The 11,502-nt window shown below is 35.5% G+C and overlaps 1 protein-coding gene across 3 annotated transcripts in view; it reads left to right on the plus strand.

Annotated features, from left to right (window-relative positions):
• The window catches only part of LOC143250725 (frizzled-10-B-like), a 255,452-nt gene that overhangs the window by 36,112 nt on the left and 207,838 nt on the right, over nucleotides 1-11,502 (plus strand). The window lies entirely within an intron of this gene.

Raw genomic sequence — 11,502 nt, forward strand, 5'->3', positions numbered from 1 at the left:
TTAGACAATGCGATTGAGGCATGTTGTGCATTGAACTGAAAGTTGAGAACGTAAATAATTGTAATTTTTAAATACATTCATAAACAGTTAGGATCTTTTGAATAATATTCTGTAGACGAATAAGTTATAAAATAAGTTAAAACAAGTTTGTCAGAAACCTGATATTTTACGACTGTATTTAGGCACGGTATGTCTCGAGGGTTCAGGAGCTTGACTCTCAATCTGGAGGTCGCGTGTTTGAATCCCATCTAATGAAGCATGCTCGCTCTTTCAATGGTAGAACACTATTATGTGACAGACAAACCCAGTATTCGTTGTTAAAAGAGTATCCCAAAAGTTGGCGGTGGGTGGTGATGAGTAGTTGCCTTCCCTCTAGTTCCTGACTGCTAAATTAGGGACAGCTAATACAGATAGACATCCTGTAGGCCCGGCATGACCAGGTGGTTAACGCGCTCGACTCGTAATCTGAGGGTCGTAGGTTCGAATCCCTCGTCACACCAAACATGCTCGCCCTGTTAGCCGTGGGAACATTATAATGTGACGGTCAATCCCAGTATTCGTAGGTAAAAGTGTAGCCCAAGAGTTGGCAGTGGATGGTGATGACTAGCTGCCTTCCCTCAAGTTTTACACTGCTAAATTAGGGGCAGTTAGCGCAGATAGCCCTCGTGCAGCTTTGCGCGAAAACCAAAACAAATAAACAAGACCTTGTTTATGACCTTGTGAAATTGAAACCAGACTATTGCGTTTGTTCTGCCATCTGTTATTAAAATATTGTACTATTTTACATTCTTTAATTGATAAACGATTGACTCTCTTTAGACAATGGGAGAATCAGGTAGAGCGTGAGGAACAGTCTACACATTTATAAAATAAACAACAGCTTTATAATTGTCGTAATTGATCCCCGGGTTAGTAAACATTAAAATGTAAATAATTATCTCTCAAACACAGTATCTTTATACTAGTTTAAAAATATTCTTTAGAAATGTTCCGTTTCACTTAAAAACAAAATCAAACAAACTTCATCACACATAAATATTTAAAGCAATACAGACTTAAATGTTCTCGAAGGAAAGGTACTTTATTGCCTTGTTCTTTATTTCTGTTTACCTAAAAAATATATCAAAATATTAATTCCTTTCTAACAGAATCGCAAAATTTATTTCAGTATCAAATATTCGGATTAATATAAATATATGTAAGTATGACTTTCAACCTCCAACAAGTTCAATATACTGGATGGAAAACCCAACTTCAGGTACATAGGCTTGTCTCAGCTGAGCAGGACTTTAACACATTTTGTCAGAGTAGGAGAACGGATATTTGTTTAATTATCACAGAGCTATCAAGGAAGGAATTTATAGTACCAGATACCGTCATTTTGTAATAATTAATTACTAGGTGTAGGTTGGAAGTCATAGAGATATAGGGTGGTTTAGTTATACTTTAATCTTTCCACAACTGACTGCAGACAGTAAAAGGTGATAGGAGTTGAGTCGTTCTGGGTCAAAGCACCCAATTCCTTACTTTTACATTTGCGTTTGAGTCTTTTGTGATATATAGGAAATCCCCAAAGCTTTTGGGTACTATGACCACATACATTTTCCATTACGAGTTAATGAACAATAACAAGGAGTGGCAATGTGCAATTTTCATTCCTTTTCAGGTTAGAATCTCATAAAATTTTGGTTTATATACAATGTTTACGATAAAAACACTCTCTCTATATATATATATGTATATTGTAAACATAACTGTGCATTTTTACGCTTTTCCTATCAACATTTTCAGAAGTTAAAGCCTCTAACTGTCAGTAATATTATTTCTTTCAGTATTAAAGAAGCATAGTGGTTTGTTATTTGAAAAATAAATTAGAAGAGTCTATATTCCTACGACAGCCAGAAAGGTGTGATGAGGCAGGTTTGATAGAAATCAATCTTACAGTTACTGCTGGCCACTGCCGAAACAGACTGTCGCATAAATACGTGTGCTTAAGACGGCTGATATGGGTATTCAGACTTTTATTAAAAGTACAGAACAACGTTTGGACCTTCTTAGATTATCTTCAGGTTAACAAGGAGGGTTTGCAACAGTTTCTGAAATTTCTCACTCACTTTACTTTACATCAGTGAGGGCTGGCACGGGCAGGTGGTTCAGGAACTCGTCTCCTAATCCGAGGGTCACGGGTTCGAATCCCGGTCACACCAAGCGTACTTACCCTTTCAGCTGTGGGGGCGTTATAATGTGACGGTCAATCCCACTATTCGTTGGTAAACGAGTAGCTCAAGAGTTGGCGGTAGGTGGTGAAAAGTAGCTTCCTTGCTTCTAGTCTTACACTGCTAAATTAGGGGCGAGTAGAGTAAATAGACCTCGTGTAATTTTGCGCGTGTTTAAAAACCGAACCTTCTACGTACAATACCCAATAGTCAACAATTTTGTATCATATTAAATGCTCTACTGTTAATCATCTACGTCTAACGCCTCCCTGGTGGAGCAGCGGAAAGTTTTACATAGTTAAAAAGCTACACTTCGGCTTTGGATTCCCCGCGGTGAACATAGTACGTAGTTCAATGTAGCGTTGCTCTAAAACAAATAAAACTTCAATAATTTTACGACTGAGTTATTTGTTTCTATTCGTAAATTTTAGTGGTGTTATTTTATCAGTGACAAACATATCACGACTTATATGCGGGTTTCATATTACGACTCTTAACACATTTATTCATAAATCTAATGACTTATTTTAATTAACTAATACACACATAACGAGAACAGCACATGCGTGTTAGATTGTTTCGCACATCGACATAATCTTCTTTCTGTAAAAAAAGAAGAAAATGAAAAAAAAACGTATTTTATTTCTAACTGTCAGTTATTAATTTCAAAACTGCATTAAAAATATGTAGTTAAAGAGGCGGCTTCATTAAATGCTATCAAACTAGCCGATAGGGGGCAAGGTTCAAATTACATTAGTTTGTGTTTATAGTTCGTTATTTAACAAAATGTGTGGTGATATCTGTTTGTTTGTTTTTGAATTACGCACAAAGCTACTCGAGGGCTATCTGTGCTAGCCGTCCCTAATTTAGCAGTGTAACACTAGAGGGAAGGCAGCTAGTCAAAACCACCCACCGCCAACTCTTGGGCTACTGTTTTACCAACAAATAGTTGGATTGACCATCACATTATAACGCCCCCACGGCTGAAAGGGTGAGCATGTTTGGCGCGACGGGGATGCGAACCCGCGACCCACAGATTACGAGTCGCACACCTTAACACGCTTGGCCATGCCGGGCTGGTGATATTATGTGATAACGCTTTGGAGGATTACGAAGATTATTCGTTACTACTGTAATAACATGTTAATTCTTATGGTATATAATGCCTTATGATGATAAAATGTGATTCGTAGTCGGTATTTTACACATGACGTTAAATCAAGGCTTGCAATTTATTATGTCAAATCACTTTATCAAAAAATAAATAAAACGTCTCGAGGTTATCATGATGTAATATTACACGGACTACTGATTAACATTTGATTGTGATTGGAGTTTCAAGTGCTATAAATAACCAAAATTACACAATAATAATTAACATTTTCATAAGATCATCAGTGTTTACCTGCTTGATAGATGATAACACATCAAGTTTATGTTTGCCAAAAATGTCACACATGACGAGCGAAATAGGCTGCAGCTGAATTCGATTGTTGAAGTTTTAACTCTAACATAGTAGACAATACTGTGTTTACGAATTTATATACATATATAAAGAGATTGGTACAATATGGATTACCTGTCAAAAGAATACTAATTCGAGAGGAAAATTGCTCATTTGGAAACCACAAATACCGTAGCAATTACATTACAAGTTCAAACAAGGCGAATATAAAATTACAAACCGTTTTGAATTAGTAACTGTTATAAGCCCACTAAATTTTAGTAGTAAGTTAAAATTTGTTATCAATAAATAATTTGTTTTGATTTATTTACGATGGTGATGGAACTACTGAAACACGAAGCTTTGATAATTTAATTTGAAATAAGTTAAATTAAGAGAGCATGATTTAATTATATGTTTATCTTTAGTGGATAGAATCTCATAGCAAATGGAATTCACTGACAACATCTTCGGCCTAACATGGCCAGGTGGTTAAGGCACTCTTTTACCAACGAATAGTGGGATTGATTGTCACATTATAACGCCCCATGGCTGAATGGGCGAGAATGTTTGGTGTGAGTGGGATAAAAGGAAAGATGGTAATGTTTTCATGTGTTTGTTTATATTATAGTTTTGAAGAGATAAAATGTTATATTTATTTTCAACATTTATCTGAATAGTGAAGAAGTATAAGAACGTTTATTGACTGATATGCAAGACTTTAGCTTTTTGAAAGCAATGTAAAAAGTTATTGATTTTATTAATATTATGGAGTTTTAAAATTTATTTATAAATATTACTGTTTCGATTTTACTCGTAAAATTGAAATACAATTAAAATTAATTTCATTAGTGTAGTGTCTTTAATTGAAAAATATGATATATATTAGTTTATAGAGATGTGTTGTTCTTCTGGTATTGTTTATGATAACAATTATTGTGTTTTAAAACTGACAATATTGATTTTAACTTTACTGTTAGATGGCAGCACAGTATCATATTTATTTCATATAAAATTTGAGCACAATGTAATTACATTTCAACAATACATTTGATGTGAATGTTCTAGCTTTTACAGTACAAGGTAATTAAAAACAGATATCGATTTTTGAAAATAAACTGAAATACAAGTAAATTTATAAAAGAATACACAATTTGAAGAGGTCTTTTTACAGTTAGAAATACACGTCAGTCATATTTATTGTATAGCCTCAAAAACTTTATCAGGGCATTAAACAATAAAATATTAACCAAAAGAAGATAAAAATATCACGTTTGAAAAAATTACTTTTGTTTTGGAATTTCGCGCAAAGTTACACAAGAGCTATTTGTTCTAGCCGTCCCTAATTTAGCAGTGTAAGACTAGAGGGAAGGCAGCTAGTCATCACCACCCACCGCCAACTCTTAAGCTACTCTTTTACCAACGAATAGTGGGATTGACTGTCACATTACAATGCTCCATGGTTGAAAGAGCAAGCATGTGTGGTGCGAGCGAGATTGGAACCCGCCACTCTCAGCTTCCAACTCGAACGCCCTAACTCACCTGGCCAAGTCGGGCCTAGGTAAATTATCAAAGAAAATGCTAGTAGCTTGAAGGTTATGTTTTGTTTTTTCAAAAGCATAAATGCGAAAATTATCATTTTCCTTTTGAACAGCCTGTACAAGTTTAAAAAATAAGTGCGATAGTAAATAATTTTGGTGATAATTGAACTCAATTGCATAGATTAGCTTTGTCATATTTCGATAATCATAATTCTCAGTATAAACTTTATAAATAGCAAATGAAACTTAGTAGCAATAAGAAATCTCAATACAAGCAATAAAATAACTGTACTAGGATCTGATAAAGGCAATCGTACGGTTCTTCTGAGTGAAACAGACTATGTTTTAAAAATTCACATTATTTTAAATGACGTTGGAAACTTTAATTCGAAATAACTTAATTGTGAAATCTTAAAAAAACAAAATTATGATAGTTTATAAACGCAAAAATAGTATGAAAGGATAAGACCATCAAAGAATCATGCATATTTTATATGGATTTCCTTACCTGAATTAAAGTAGGGGGTCCACTTAGACCAGTGGTTCCCAAACTGGGGGTAAATTACCCTGGGGGTAATTTAATAATTCATCGGGGGTAATGAAGGGGTGACAGAAAAAAGTTAAAATTCTGAAAATCAAGAAAACATTGAGGTAGCTGGTATTAGGATTAGTGTTAACTTAGTCTTAGTATGTAAAGTTGTAAATTAAACCTATTTTAAGTATGTAATAAAGTTAAACCAAATAACAATAAACATCAAAAAACTAATATACAGTAGTAGAAAAGAAACAATATGTATCTAAGTGTGTGATAACCTAAAAGTATTTTGACAAGTATGCTTCAGAACACAAGTCACTCAGTAACCCTGATGACTCATCAACGTGTCCAGTACGCGTCACTCACTGCCTGAGGTTGCCTCTATTTCACACTGTCAGTTTCTATGTGAGCATCAGCCGAGGTAGACAAAACCTGGTATGTATGTGTACTGCCCTGTGCAGTATAGTTAGTACTTACCTACTATTACATCATTCCTATGCTGAATAAGCTCTTTTAATGCTATCTAGAATGTCATGAAAAAATAAATAATAAGTTGACATTGTTCACCCATTTTTATGCAGTTTTTCTTTTTCTGCAGATTAAACAATAAAATGTCTAAAAAGCGCACCTACTCTGACGCCTTTCTTCGCTATGGCTCTGTGAATTTACCTTCTGGTGGAGAGGATCGGCCACAATGTGTAGTATGTCACAAAGTGTTGACAAATGAAAGCCTCAAGCCATCAAAACTCTCAGCTCACCTCCAGAAGTGCCATCCAAATCTTCAAAATGAGGATCAGGCTTATTTTCAGCGCCGGGCTGTAGCACTGAAGAATATCCAGTTCGGTTCATCTGGAATTCAAGCCCAAAATCTTCAAGCTGCGGTCGAAGCATCTTACTTTGTTGCATATAAAGTTGCCGAACAACAAAAATGCCACACCATTGCAGAGAATCTGATTATGCCTTGTGCATACGAGATGGTAAGCAAGGTATGTGGGGAGGATCAAGCGAGTGTCATATCTCTATCAAACAACACAATCCGCCGACGAGTCGATGACATGGCATCAGATATTCTGTCCCAAGTTACAACAGAGATCAAGGAAAGCTCATATAGCAAATTCTCCTTGCAATTTGATGAATCGTGTGACGTAGCCAGTTGTGCTGTTCTCCTTGGGTTCGTTCGTTACGTCCACCAGGACAAGATCAAAAAAGAGTTCCTATTATGCGAAGATCTGCTGACAACCACGAAGGGAGAAGATATCTTCAATATCATCAACAGTTTCTTTACCACGAATGGATTGGATTGGAACAGCGTTCAACAGGTAGGGAGAGATGTTTATATAAAGTCTAGATTAGTATAAATACAATGAATTACATGGCATATAGTCATATAGTTTTATTTATTGTACAAGTAGCTGTAGTGTAGCTAATATTTTATACATAATTCACAAAAAAGTATCGTGCCTGTCGTACTGAAATACTAAAGTACCAAAATAAATTAAATTAAATTAAAACCATATAATTATAACGCAAAAGATAAGTAAGAATGACTAACTGACGCAATCTATAATAGTTTTTCTTTTTTAATCTAGGTCTCCGTCGATGGAGCATCGTCGATGATGGATCGTAATCGTGGATTACGGGGCCTCATACAAGCTGTGAATCCAGAAATTTCTGTAGATCATTGCATCATTCATCGGTACTCTCTTGGATCAAAAAGCCTGCCTGGTAATCTGAAATTAGTGTTTGAAGATGTGTTGAAAATCGTCAATTTCATCAAGTCCAGGGATGTGAATTCGCGCATATTCAGGGAGCTGTGCAAGGAAATGGGAGAGCAGTATCAAGTTCTGCTCTACCACACCGATGTTCGCTGGTTGTCACGAGGCAAGGTTGTACGTCGAGTCATTGAGCTCCGAACGGCTCTTCAGGAATTTCTGAAACAAGAAGAATCTCCTTTTGCTACCAAGTTCACTGATAAGGAGTGGCTTGCTCGACTTTGTTACTTGGCTAACATATTTGCGGAACTGAACAGTGATAATCTGCAACTCCAGGGCTAAAACACGACTGTCATTGATGCCCATCACACTGTGACTGCATTTCTGGGAAAATTGAGACTCTGGATTCGACGCTTGGAGAAAGGAGTGATCGCTCAGTTTCCCACCCTAGACCAGTTTGTTGAGGAGAATAGTTATGATACTGGATCACTTTTACAGACCATCAACAAAGAGATGAGCGACCATTTGAAGGGGCTTGAAACAAGCATGCAGCACTACTTTCCAGAGAGTGACCTAAAAAACAGCCAGTCTTCAGTGGATCATTCATCCCTTTTCTGTACCTGATGAGGCCATTCATGATGATGATTTCCCTGCAAAGGAGGAGTGAATCACAATGCGAGCAAATGAAGCCTTGAAAGTCAAATTCCAAAACCAAAATGCAGATTCCTTTTGGATTTCACAACTAGCTGACTCGCCAACTCTGTTCAAGAGAGCCTTGAAGTTGTTGGTATCATTTTCAACAACGTATCTGTGCGAGAAGGGGTTCTCAACCGTGCTGGGGATGAAAACAAAAAAGAGGACTCGCTTGAATGTTGCGAACGATGCCAGGCTGGCACTTTCAACCACAAAGCCAAGAATTCCTAAACTAGCTTCAAGTATGCAACTCCATCCATCCCACTGATGTTCTTGACATCTTTGGCAATATTCATTAGAAATGCACAATGATCAAATACAATAATTAAAAGTGTAATTCAGTGTAAATAAATTATATAAATAAATTGTAAATAAATAAAGTGTAATAAATAAAGTGCAATATATCTCTAGTTTAATTTACCCATATATATCAACGTTGAAAACATTTTGTGAAAGGGATAACATGCTTAATGTGGCATGTTAAATTGGGTAACAAGCTGAAAAAAGTTTGGGAACCACTGAGTCTTTAGACCTTTAGTTTCGAATATATATATAATCGTGAGTTTTCTGGTACCTTAGTAAATTTTTGGAACAATAGATTATATATACAAAATATCCATTAAAAATAATTTTGATTTTTGAACGAAATGCAGAATGTTTGCCGTACAAACTTTAATGTGAGATTTTTTATTATTAATATTCCTTTAGAAGAGAGGCCCAGCATAGCCAGAGGATTAGGGCGTTTGACTCGCAATTCCAGTTCAACAAAACACACTCACCCTTTCCGCCGTGGGACATTATAATGTTACGTTCAATCCTACTATTCCTTTGTATAAGAGTAACCCAACAATTGACGGTTAGTGGTCATAACTAGCTGCTTTCTCTCTAGTCCTTCCCTTCTAAATGAGAGGTGATTAGCACAGAAAACCCTCGTATTTGCACGAAATTCAAAATAAACTAGTCGTTTAGAAGAGTTGGTTGATTGTAATTAAGCACAAGCCTACACAATGAGCTATCGGTGCTTTGCCCACCACGAATTTCGAAACGCGGTGGCTCGCGGGGTGAGTCCGCAGACATACCGATGTGCCACTGGAGTCCCTTTAGAAGAGACTTTACAATTAACAAATGATCTTGCATATCAGAATGAAAATTTTATATTAAGATTTAAAAGGCATTTATTTCAGAACTTGTTGAAGTTTATTGTTAACCAATTTTTTTCATACAGCATCATTACGTATGATCAAAGTGATAAATTTACGTAGGATCCATATTAAGTTGGTTCCATTGCATATCAAATTCCTTCGATAATACGAAACGCAAAGATTAGAATATTGTGTTTAGAGTTTCGATTCTATATTCCATAGATGGTATGAAACACGAAGCTTTGATAATTTAATTTGAAATAAGTTAAATTAAGAGAGCATGATTTAATTATATGTTTATCTTTAGTGGATAGAATCTCATAGCAAATGGAATTCACTGACAACATCTTCGGCCTAGCATGGCCAGGTGGTTAAGGCACTTGACTCGTAATCTGATGGTTACGGGTTCGAATCCCCGTCGCAACAAACATGCTCGCCCTCTCAGCCGTGTGGGCGTTATATTGTGACGGTCAATCCCACTATTCGTTGGTAAATGAGTAGCCCAAGTGTTGGTGGTGGGTGATGATGACTAGCTGCCTTCCCTCTAGTGTTACACTGACTGCTAAATTAGGGACGGCCAGCGCAGATAGTCCTCGAGTAGCTTAGCGCGAAATTCATAAATAAAACGAAAACTTTGAAGTGTATCAATGAATACCTTTAACGAGTTCATATCTTAATTTTTATAGTTTTATTTCAGATGAATCTCAAAAAATTCAGTTAATATGTCAGTTTATCAAGCTAGCATGTATAAAATGTTTTGTAAGGAAGTAAAAAAAGTCAAATGTTTTTAACTAGAAATGCTTTTAAGTAACATACTTAAAGTATTTGGATAAAGAAAAAATAAAACCCCAACAGATATGAAAGTGAACTGTCAAAAAACAATTTTTCATATACAGATATGAAATATAAAATATAAACTGTTTCGTCAAACTTATTCGGGTATTGATTTAAAAGCACTGTTTAAACCTAAAAATAAAATACTTTTTTTTTTCAAGTGTAAAGATAGTTTTATACTTAAGAAAATTCCAAGTTTGACTGTGTGGGTATTTGGGTATTGATGTTGTTAAATACCCAGGAGGGTCAGGTACATTTGACCTCTCACTTAAGAAAACACCTACGTTTGTTTTGTTTTGAATTTCGCGCAAAGGTACACGAGCGCCATCTGCACTAGCCGTCCCTAATTTAGCAGTGTAAGACTAGAGGGAAGGTAGCTACTCTTCCCCACTCAACGTCAACTCTTGGGAATAGTTGGATTGACAGTCACATTATAACGGCCCCACGGCTGAAAGAGCAAGCATGTTTGGTGTGATGGGGATTCGAACCCGCATCACGAGTCGAGTGCCTTAACCATGTCTATAATTGCCCTTGACGCGATTCTGTGGTATAGAAGTTCAAGTACTATATGATTAGAACATAAGGGAAAAATCATCTTTAGTGATGAATGACAATTTGAAACTTACAAAAACATGCACGTGGCAAATGTGAAGTAGCTATACATAATAATTTGTTCAAAATTCTCGCTAGAAGACGTGATGAAATAAGTTTAAGGATGAGAGGTACTACTTATTTAAAACAGATGTCAGATCTACATGAAACTAGTTTATAGTTAAGTTACTGGTGCGTGTATAAAACAACTTTCATTTAATCTTGTACGTGTTTGTTATCATTGTTACAAATTATATAACTTAACATTTTGCTGACTACATCCTGAGAAACTACCTTTGGATCTATTAGTTTAGTACAATTGTATTGTTTTGCTTTAAGATTTATTTTATAACTGTTACGTGTATAACAAAATAAAATAACATTGTACCGGCCCCTGTTTTATTATTCTTGTTACTTATATCTATATAATGGCAGTTCTTTGACGATCGAGTTAATCTGTTTTATAATTAGCTGTCTTGTTCCTATGATAACTCAGTGTTAGAGGGTGCAAAAAGAGTCGTAAAAATCTTTGGTGTGGAATAACTGGTGTAAAGAGTAATTTAACGATAAAACATGGTGATAAAAGGATATAATGTCAAAATAAACGGCAGAAAATGTTTATTTTCAGCATTTCGTGATGTGTTTGTCAGATTATCACATCACAGTTTACTATATACATATATGAGCCTGTCTGCTATTTGTGTAAATTAATTACTGGTAGAATAAAACTGAATTTTACTTGATTTTTTCAAGTCCTTGAAAAGAGAAAAAAATAATAGTATTTTGCAAGAAAA

This window comes from Tachypleus tridentatus, chromosome 5 (genome assembly GCF_004210375.1).
Source record: "Tachypleus tridentatus isolate NWPU-2018 chromosome 5, ASM421037v1, whole genome shotgun sequence".
Taxonomy (NCBI): Eukaryota; Metazoa; Arthropoda; class Merostomata; order Xiphosura; family Limulidae; genus Tachypleus; species Tachypleus tridentatus.